Source organism: Salmo salar, chromosome 06 (assembly GCF_965601325.2).
Source record: "Salmo salar chromosome 06, fSalSal1, whole genome shotgun sequence".
Classification (NCBI taxonomy): domain Eukaryota; kingdom Metazoa; phylum Chordata; class Actinopteri; order Salmoniformes; family Salmonidae; genus Salmo; species Salmo salar.
Genome location: NC_138296.1, coordinates 47,582,360 through 47,592,922, shown reverse-complemented (window position 1 = coordinate 47,592,922; position 10,563 = coordinate 47,582,360).

The following is a 10,563-nucleotide window of genomic DNA, read 5'->3' as shown; positions in this document are numbered from 1 at the left end:
ACTAAAAGAAAGGGAAATTAGAAAGGTTTGGAAATCTCCCCGAGCAAAAATCCTTTGTGGCCTCCAGATGTCGCTGTACAGTTGAATCAATCGAAGGGCTCATGCCACGTCGAATGCACACGTTGAATATTGGGTACAGATATAATATTGTGAATTTGTAGGGCCTAAAGGTTTATACGCCTTTCTTGATGTTCTGCGTTTACAGGCTAACTAATACCATATGTTGGACAGACAACAAAGACTGCGTGCAACTAATACATAAATATGTAGCCTAATTCTTACAGTTCACTAAACTGTATAGAACTGATCAAAACCAAAAGGTCCATGTGCTATAACCATATTTCGTACGTATGAAACACATTGCTAAGAAACATAACAGCTCATTTTCTTTCTCGTCAACCAATAGGCCCTTGCGGCTGTCCATTTGATAGACATTTTAGATTCGTTGCAGGTAATCGTTTTGCTAAAAAACTCATTGGTCAAAAAAAGCACTATTGCAAACTGATAGACTTTATCATAAATATTAGGCTATTAGCCTACACATGTTGAGGTCAGACTTCGACAGAAGAATACATAAGAACCGTGTCTGAGGGAAAATATGTCCTATATTAGAAGAAAAAAAACGTTCAACTGAGAAAGATGTAAAAGGTTGTATTTAACGTTTGCATGGGCGCAGAACGACCATCGCTACTGCTACCGCGTTAGTATTGCATAGGCCTGCAAATGTGTCCTTAAACATAGGTCTGTCTATACAACTTTAAAAGCATCACCTATGTTTAAATTGTTTACATTCTATATAATTTAACTATTCTACAGTAGGCCTACGCTACATCATTCAATGTGGCTTTAACTTGCACTGCACACGTAGCATCGTGGGATGAACGTTGATGCATATGGCATGGTGCAAGTAGGTAGTCAATAACAACAATAAGCTATGGGAAGACGTATTAGCCTACAGTAAAACTGCACTCAAAAAAGTAACCTAAGCTTACTAGACTTCGAGGATGTTGACGTATGACAAACATTATTGGTTTAAAGCTATAGGCCTCTTGATGCTAAACCAAACGAATTTGTATCTTCCTTCACAAAAGATAAACCAATAGTTTCCCAGACACTACAGTTTTGACGCTGACAACACCAGTCTAACCCGGCTGTTTACTTTTTGTCTGGCGGGCTGCACTAAAGCAAATAAACATTTGTGTGGGAACTTGGAATGACGGCCATGTCCTAGGAGCCCAGATAGAAGACTATTCTACAGGCAAAGCACGATTTAAGCCCCAACTTTTTCTTGTGCAACGAAGGCCCGACGATTTACATATTCCTAACATTCCTTTTTCATAATCACAAAGAATTGCTCTCCAAATGCTGAGAGGAACATCGGTGAAACTCCTTTAACTGTATCCATGACTACGGAGCCCCCAGATTGCTATAACGTTTTACAACTGAGAAAGGCTCTAAATGCTATGTCACTGCTCTGGAAGGTAATGGAATCGATCTTATGCAGATATTTCCTCTCAAAGGCTGATTCTTTTAAAGACGAATCCGTGCAACGATAGTTTTTTGAATGAAAATAGAATTGTGAGTGAATTACTTGCTGAGAATAGTAGAATAGTGCATTAGTAGAATTAAACCATATTATAACGAGCTGTTTTGCATATCTTATAATCAGCACAACTCGAAAGTCTAACCTTGAGGTTGGAAGGTCGAGCACCTCCACTAGAGTTGAGTGCATGGGCTACATTACTGGAAATGGCTATTCATAGGCTATGTGCTACTCACTTGGCTTTATCTAAATTCCTCAACGGAAAACGAGTCAATGTTTTCCAGCATGGGGCCTTTGCCAAATTACCGACACAGGTATTGATATACGTGTTTGTCTGGTGTTGACGAAATCAAGTTGCCTATTCGTAGTCTAGGGTTGAACAATTTTCGAATCGCATAACGTTAGTAGGCTAGGCCCATGAGCAGGCTATGGTAAATAATGACAATAGGAGTTTAAAATATTTTCCAGTGTTCTTACCTACCTCACAATTTTTCCAAATTCGGAATCTCCTCAGTTTTTCTTCATTACGACTGGTCACGCAATTGATACAAAAAAAAGAGGCTATTGGAACTGAAAGTTTAGGTTCAATACTGTACAAATCTTCAGACGTGCACACTTTTGAAAGACTATCTGGAAATAGATCTAGCATCCTCTCTGCAAAAGACAAGAGAAATAACCCACTAGGCAAAAACTGGTAGAATCAACGTTGTTTCACGTCATTTAAAAAAAAACTAAAACAATGTGATGACGTTGGATCAACGTGGAAAACTGATTGGATTTGCAAAAAGTCATCAATGTAAGGGAATTTCTTTTTTTTCACTCAACTTTTAACCTAAATCCAATGACATGGTGACATGTTTTGTTGATTTCACGATACATTCGAGTTAGTTGACAACTCAACCAAATGTAAATGAAAATTACACGTTAAACGGACGTCTGTGCGCAGTGAGAACTACAGTAAGTGGTTGACTTTGGGACATACGGCCATGGACAAACCCACATGCAAGTTCTGCTAACAATTACAAGTTTCCTGTGCCGTAAACCAGAAATAGAATGCCACATTTGAACTTCAACAAGTCTCATCTGGCAGATTACAATTTTGGCATCTAACGCATGATTGGAAGTGCAGAGTAGTCGTTCAATATGAAATCCTAATTTTATAGTTAAAAAGCTGAAATAAGAGGGTGAAAACTAAACAACACGGAATCGATTATCTTGTGCGTAATGCAGGGCGTTTCACACACTAAGAACAGTATATTATATACTGTAGTGCTATGTATTTCATCATTTTCAAACAGAACTTCAACAAAGTATCAACATTCTGCAAGGACCGAGATATTTCAATATCCTGCATCTAGTCACCAATAGGTTTTAAAGCATGAAGCAGGCGTGTATCCTAATTTTACATTTCACCAATCTTTACAAATAAACCCATTAGTATTGTTAATACTTGTATTGGTGTGGTAAATATTACAATTTAAAAACAACACTAATAGTATTGTTGTTGTTGTTTGTAGTATTGTTGTCTGTTATTTTAAGGATCATCGTTATTATTGTTATCATTACTATTACTATTATTATCATTATTATTATTGTCATAACTCGAAAACGAGGAGAGGCGAGAGAAGAAGACAAGTAAATTGATTGTTATTTGTTATTGTTATGTGTTTATTATTATTAAGGTGCTTGCTTCTTAGTAGTGGGGTGTTCATTGTGTAGAAGACAATGTAATTTCATGTTTATAAATATATTTCAGAACAGCATGCTTTAAATCATTTGTGTTGCGTGATGAGTTATCCTTTCAAATGTCAATGTATTAATTCTATATCATTTGCATTGACGTCACCCATTAGCACAATCAAAATGAGATGGACTCAATCTAAACGTATTTCCCGTTAATATGCTATGTATTTCAAAATTGCTCCGTATTTTAGATTTTGTAGAAACCATCTTATTTAGCCCACGAATATATGAACATTTAAAAATCTGCAAAGAGCTATGCTTTTGAATTAATACTTTGAGTTGAAATACTGTTAACCAAGACCAATAAACGAGACTTGACTGTTGGAGAGAACGTCTGCCTTCGGTGTGCAATACTATACTATGACCAGAAGGTGACAGTGTTGCCTAACTTTGACTCCTGTATTTATTTTAATTTAACCTTCATTTTTATCAGGGAGTCATACTGAGACCAAGGTTTCTTTTACAGGTGAGCCCTGAATGACATAAATTACAGAAAATACACAAATCAATGTAAATACAAAAATGCAAGCAGAACGAAAAACAAGGTCATGAAAAACAAACACAGTCATCGGCAATAAGGCCCTCAATCAGCTTTCTGAATTGCCCCAGAGGCACCAAAACATCACGTCAGAACATTTTGAAGATTGTTCCACAAATAAGGTGGAAGAAAACTAAAAGCTGATTTATGTATGCAAAAGTTTGCAGTGGAAGGTACTGGTGTCTGCCCCAAAACAATAAGTCAGTGAAAATCTACTCTCCTTTCATTCGACATTACTGATATATTTTGCACCCTTTAAAGCTTGAATCCTTAATTGAAATAATAACAAAGCCAACACCCCGCCTCTGTTTTGGAAAAAAACTCAGGGATGGGCCTGGAGAAGTGTAACCACTATCATATTCATAGACAGAGGTATGGATGCAAGGACTGACCATCCATGATGTCAAAATGGTCGTTTTAACCATGCTATACTGTGTTTATTTACATTTACATTGTTTACAAACATTGGAGTAAATCAAGCTTATATTTTGGGTTCTGATGGGATACAACCACTTAAATAAGCTCATGAGGCATTTAAGTTGTATTCTTCAAGAATCAATGGGTATATATTGTCAATTTATAAGTGCAAAAATGGATGTAGCAACTAAGGATACTAGCTTTAATCACAAATGCCCAGATATAGATATTTAAGTTTCACTGCAGCATCTGTATATAAATGAGGCCTATGACGGACACAGTAAACAGACTGTCCATGGAGATTAACAACCAAACATTGTTTTACACAAGAACAAATGTGAAAAGCAGACTCATCACAGATGTTGTCTACTCCATCCAGGGCCGGCTCTAGCCTTTTGGGGCCCTAAGTAATATTTGGTTGGGGGGGGTCCCCCTTCCAAGCGGGCAACATTTTTTGTGACAGAAGAGAAAAAATGTATGTTTTGAAGTTAATTTCCTGCAATTCTACACGTTTTGCCATGGAGCGCAGAGAAAATGTTGCAGTTTTAAAGCTAATTTCCTGCAATTCTATACATTTTGCCATGACTTATGCCATGCGTGAGAGTGACTAACAAAATCAATGGGGCCCCCTGGAGGTCAGGGCCCTTGGGCACATGCCCTGCATGCCGGGTGTGTACTATGATTAAGTTTAGATAACTGGCTAGAAAAACTTACCAATGTAAAAATTGGAAGCTGACATGGCTAATTGAGTGACTGTCAGTGACTAACAAAACAAGACAAAAACTGCTGATGAACAAACAAATTTCAATCTGACTAGCTTGCACACTTTTGGCCCAAACATTTATGATTTGGATGGTCTGCTTGCAATTAGCATATTAATCCAATTAATATGGCCAAAATCTGGCTTAACAATGACACCCTGTGCAGAGACTGTTCCAACATGTTGATATATCAGACCACAATAGACGTGGTATTAAACTCAACCCACAATTTTATCAAGGGCACTTTCAATGTCATCCAAAAAATCTTCCTCTTTCCATCATTGTTCCATTCTCTCTATCTGTCCACCGCCCTTAGATGTACTGTTCTGGTGTGCCCCTCTGCAGTGGGAGAGAAAGATGCAATGATGGGTCCACTATGAACCATCATTCACAATCTCTCTGGAATCCAGGAGGACGGAGACATTGATTGGTTATTACTTCAGCCTGAAAAAGCCTGTGATGAAATAAACATGCTGATAAAAATGTGGTCTTTTTTTTATTTCACCTTCATTTAACCAGGTAGGCCAGTTGAGAACAAGTTCGCATTTACAACTGCGACCTGGCCACGATAAAGCAAAGCAGTGTGACAAAAACAACAACACAGAGTTACACATAAACAAACGTACAGTCAATAACACAAAATAAAATAACAATAGAAAGAATCTATGTACAGCGTGTGTCACGCTCTGACCTAGGGAACACGGGTAGATTGGCGAAGGTGAGGTTAAGACCTGAGCCAACTCCCCGTGCTTACCGTGGGGAGCGAGTGACTGTAGAAGCACCGTGTTATGCGGTGGTGCGCACGGTGTCGCCCATGCGCACTCACAGCCTGGTGCGCTCGGTGCAAGCTCCTCACCGTTGCCAGCAGCCAGGGAGACACGGTGCTTCTACAGTCACTCGCTCCCCACGGTAAGCACGGGGAGTTGGCTCAGGTCTTAACCTCACCGGTTCAATGTATCTGGTCTCCAGTGCATCTCTTCGGCCCAGGTTATCCTGCACCTGCTCTACGCACGGTACCCCTCATTCACCAGCACGGCCCAGTTCGTCCTGTACCAGCGCTTCGCCCTTTCCGGGCTATAATCAACATCGAGCCAGGACGGGTTGTGCCAGCCTTAAGCGCCAGACCTCCAGTGCGCCTCCAAGGCCCAGTGTACCCTGTGCCTGCTCCGTGCACTCTCCCTCCAGTGCGCCACCATAGCCCAGTACGTCCTGTGCCTGCTCCGCGCACTCTCCCTCCAGTGATCCACCATAGCCCAATACGTCCTGTGCCTGCTCCGCGCACTCTCCCTCCAGTGCGCCACCATAGCCCAGTACGTCCTGTGCCTGCTCCGCGCACTCTCCCTCCAGTGATCCACCATAGCCCAGTACGTCCTGTGCCTGCTCCTCACACTCTTCCTCCAGTACGCCTCCATAGCCCAGTATGGCCAGTGCCTGCTTTGAGCACGCGGTCCTCAGTGCGTCTCCCAAGTCTGGTGAGACCGGTTCCAGCTCCCCGTGGGAAGCCTCCAGTGATGATCAATGGTGCGAAGCCTCCAGCGATAATCCATGGCACGAAGCCTCCAGTGATGATCCATGGCCCGGAGCCTGTAGGGATGATCCATGGCACAAAGCCTCCAGTGATGATCCATGGCCCGGAGCCTGTAGGGATGATCCATGGCACGAAGCCTCCAGTGATAATCCATGGCCCGGAGCCTCCAGTGATGATCCATGGCACAAAGCCTCCAGTCATGATCCATGGCGCGGAACCAGTAGTGATGATCCATGGCACGGAGCCTGCAGCGAAGGTCCCCAGTCCGGAACCTACAGAGATGCTCTCCAGTCCAGAGCCTCCAGCGACGCTCTCCAGTCCGGAGCCTCTAGCGACGCTCCTCAGCACCGAGTCTTCAGCGGCGGCCTGCAGCCCAGAGCCTCCGGCGTTGATCCACGGTCTGGTTCCTCCGGCGACACAGAAGCGGGGGGATCAGCGGGCTGTGTGGGGGCTACGCCCCGAACCAGAGCCGCCGCCAATTATAGATGCCCACCCGGACCCTCCCCAATAGGTTCAGGTTTGCGGCCGGGAGTCCGCACCTTTGGGGGGGTACTGTCACGCTCTGACCTAGGAGAGCTGTGTTTTATCTGTTTAGCTAGGCCAGGGTGTGATAGGTGGGTGGGCATTCTATGTTTTGTGTTCTATGTTTTGGCCGGGTATGGTTTCCAATCAGAGGCAGGTGTCTATCGTTGTCTCTGATTGGAAGCCATACTTAGGCAGCCTGTTTTTCCTTTGTTGTTGGTGGGTAGTTGTTTTCCGTTTTGTCAGTGTACCTTACGGAACTGTTGTCAGTCATTTTATTGTTTTGGTTCGAGTGTCTTCATTAAAAGTTTAAATATGAGCACTATACACGCTGCGCTTTGGTCTACTCATTTCGACGCATGTGACAGCGTGTGCAAATGTAGGGAGTAGGGAGGTAGGCAAGAAATAGGCCATCGAGGCAAAAATAATTACAACTTAGCATTAATACTGTAGTGATATATGTGCAGATAATGATGTGCAAGTAGAGATACTGGGGTGCAAAAGAGCAAGAGGGTAAGTAATAATATGGGGATGAGGTAGTCGGGTGTGCTACAGTGAGGGAAAAAAGTATTTGATCCCCTGCTGATTTTGTACGTTTGCCCACTGACAAAGAAATGATCAGTCTATAATTTGAATGGTAGGTTTATTTGAACAGTGAGAGACAGAATAACAACAAAAAAATCCTGAAAAACGCATGTCAAAAATGTTATAAATTAATTTGCATTTTAATGAGGGAAATAAGTATTCGACCCCTCTGCAAAACATGACTTAGTATTTGGTGGCAAAACCCTTGTTGGCAATCACAGAGGTCAGACGTTTCTTGTAGTTGGCCACCAGGTTTGCACACATCTCAGGAGGGATTTTGTCCCACTCCTCTTTGCAGATCTTCTCCAAGTCATTAAGGTTTCGAGGCTGACGTTTGGCAACTCGAACCTTCAGCTCCCTCCATAGATTTTCTATGGGATTAAGGTCTGGAGACTGGCTAGGCCACTCCAGGACCTTAATGTGCTTCTTCTTGAGCCACTCCTTTGTTGCCTTGGCCGTGTGTTTTGGGTCATTGTCATGCTGGAATACCCATCCACGACCCATTTTCAATGCCCTGGCTGAGGGAAGGAGGTTCTCACACAAGATTTGACGATACATGGCCCCGTCCATCATCCCTTTGATGTGGTGAAGTTGTCCTGTCCCCTTAGCAGAAAAACACCCACAAAGCATAATGTTTCCACCTCCATGTTTGACGGTGGGGATGGTGTTCTTGGGGTCATAGGCAGCATTCCTCCTCCTCCAAACACAGCGAGTTGAGTTGATGCCAAAGAGCTCCATTTTGGTCTCATCTGACCACAACACTTTCACCCAGTTGTCCTCTGAATCATTCAGATGTTCATTGGCAAACTTCAGACGGGCATGTATATGTGCTTTCTTGAGAAGGGGGACTTTGCGGGCGCTGCAGGATTTCAGTCCTTCACGGCGTAGTGTGTTACCAATTGTTTTCTTGGTGACTATGGTCCCAGCTGCCTTGAGATCATTGACAAGATCCTCCCGTGTAGTTCTGGGCTGATTCCTCACCGTTCTCATGATCATTGCAACTCCACGAGGTGAGATCTTGTATGGAGCCCCAGGCCGAGGGAGATTGACAGTTCTTTTGTGTTTCTTCCATTTGCGAATAATCGCACCAACTGTTGTCACCTTCTCACCAAGCTGCTTGGCGATGGTCTTGTAGCCCATTCCAGCCTTGTGTAGGTCAACAATCTTGTCCCTGACATCCTTGGAGAGCTCTTTGGTCTTGACCATGGTGGAGAGTTTGGAATCTGATTGATTGCTTCTGTGGACAGGTGTCTTTTATACAGGTAACAAGCTGAGATTAAGATCACTCCCTTTAAGAGTGTGCTCCTAATCTCAGCTCGTTACCTGTATAAAAGACACCTGGGAGCCAGAAATCTTTCTGATTGAGAGGGGGTCAAATACTTATTTCCCTCATTAAAATGCAAATCAATTTATAACATTTTTGACATGCGTTTTTCTGGATATCTTTGTTGTTATTCTGTCTCTCACTGTTCAAATAAACCTACCATTAAAATTATAGACTGATCATTTCTTTGTCAGTGGGCAAACGTACAAAATCAGCAGGGAATCAAATACTTTTTTCTCTCACTGTATTTACAGATTGGCTATGTACAGGTATAGTGATCGGTAAGCTGCTCTGACAGCTTATTGTTAAAATTAGAGAGGGAGATAAAAGAATCCAGCTTCAGAGATTCTTGCAATTCGTTCCAGTCATTGGCAGCAGAGAACTGGAAGGAAAGGCGGTCAAAGGAAGTGTTGGCTCTGAGGTATTTGACCAGTGAGCTGAGATAAGGCGGGGCTTTACCTAGCAAAGACTTATAGATGGCCTGGAGCCAGTGGGTTTAGCAACAGATATGTAGTGAGGGCCAGCCAACGAGAGCATACAGGTTGCAGTGGTGGGTAGTATATGGGGCTTTGGTGATAAAACGGATGGCACTGTGATAGACTACATCCAGTTTGCTGAGTAGAGTGTTCGGGCTATTTTGTAAATGACATCACCGAAGTCATGGATCGGTAAGATAGTCCGTTTAACGAGGGTAAGAGCATATTCATAAAGTATTTCCCTTGGTTTCCACTTTGCCTACTTGTCATGCATGCAGTATATTATTTGTACGTTATTCATTTTAACAAAAGCCCAATATCTAATAAACTGCATTCTGAATGGAAACAGTGTTTTAGTCATGTTTAGCCTGTTGGGCATATTGTTGTCTCTGTGCATCAAATGTACATCACACAAACATTATGAAGAATTACACAGTGTATAGTATACTGTACATGGCCTACAGTAGGCCCTACCAGCACCTGTGATAAGCAATCAAACATCGACATGTAAAGATGATGATAGGCAACCCGTGATCTCATGATGGATGAATTACCAACTTCTAGGACTGACTAACACCGATACTTATAAATAATCCACTACGCCAGTTGATTAATTCAAAATCATGCAAAACGCATGTAGGCATATAGGACTACTTCTCAAAATGGAAGCAAAACTGCACAATGCGAAGAAGTATTTTCCAATACCTCCTGAGTTTTATTTTTCATTCATATATATTTGGTGACAGCCAATCTAGATCATTGGACAAGGGTGAAGTATTTTATAGTTGTGTATTTCAGTGACTCCGTTGCCTCCGACAGACAATTAAGATGGGGAACACACGCTCAATGTCCCGGGTGCCTATCAGAGCGAGAACAATTCAATAAAGAGCCTTCCTGTAAAACGAGCTGCCTATGTCGTCACTGGGAAGAAATCGTAAAACACTAGGCCGTTCTCTAATCAGAGGCTCTCGCTTCAAGATCTCGTTTGACCTTGAGTAACCGTGAAAGCAGACAAAACCAAGAAATGATCTTCTGTCTGTGTAAAGTATAGTTTCTATAACTCTCCTTATTTTATTTGATGTCAAATCCCGATCTAAAGATTTGTATATTTGGTTTGTGAGTGCGG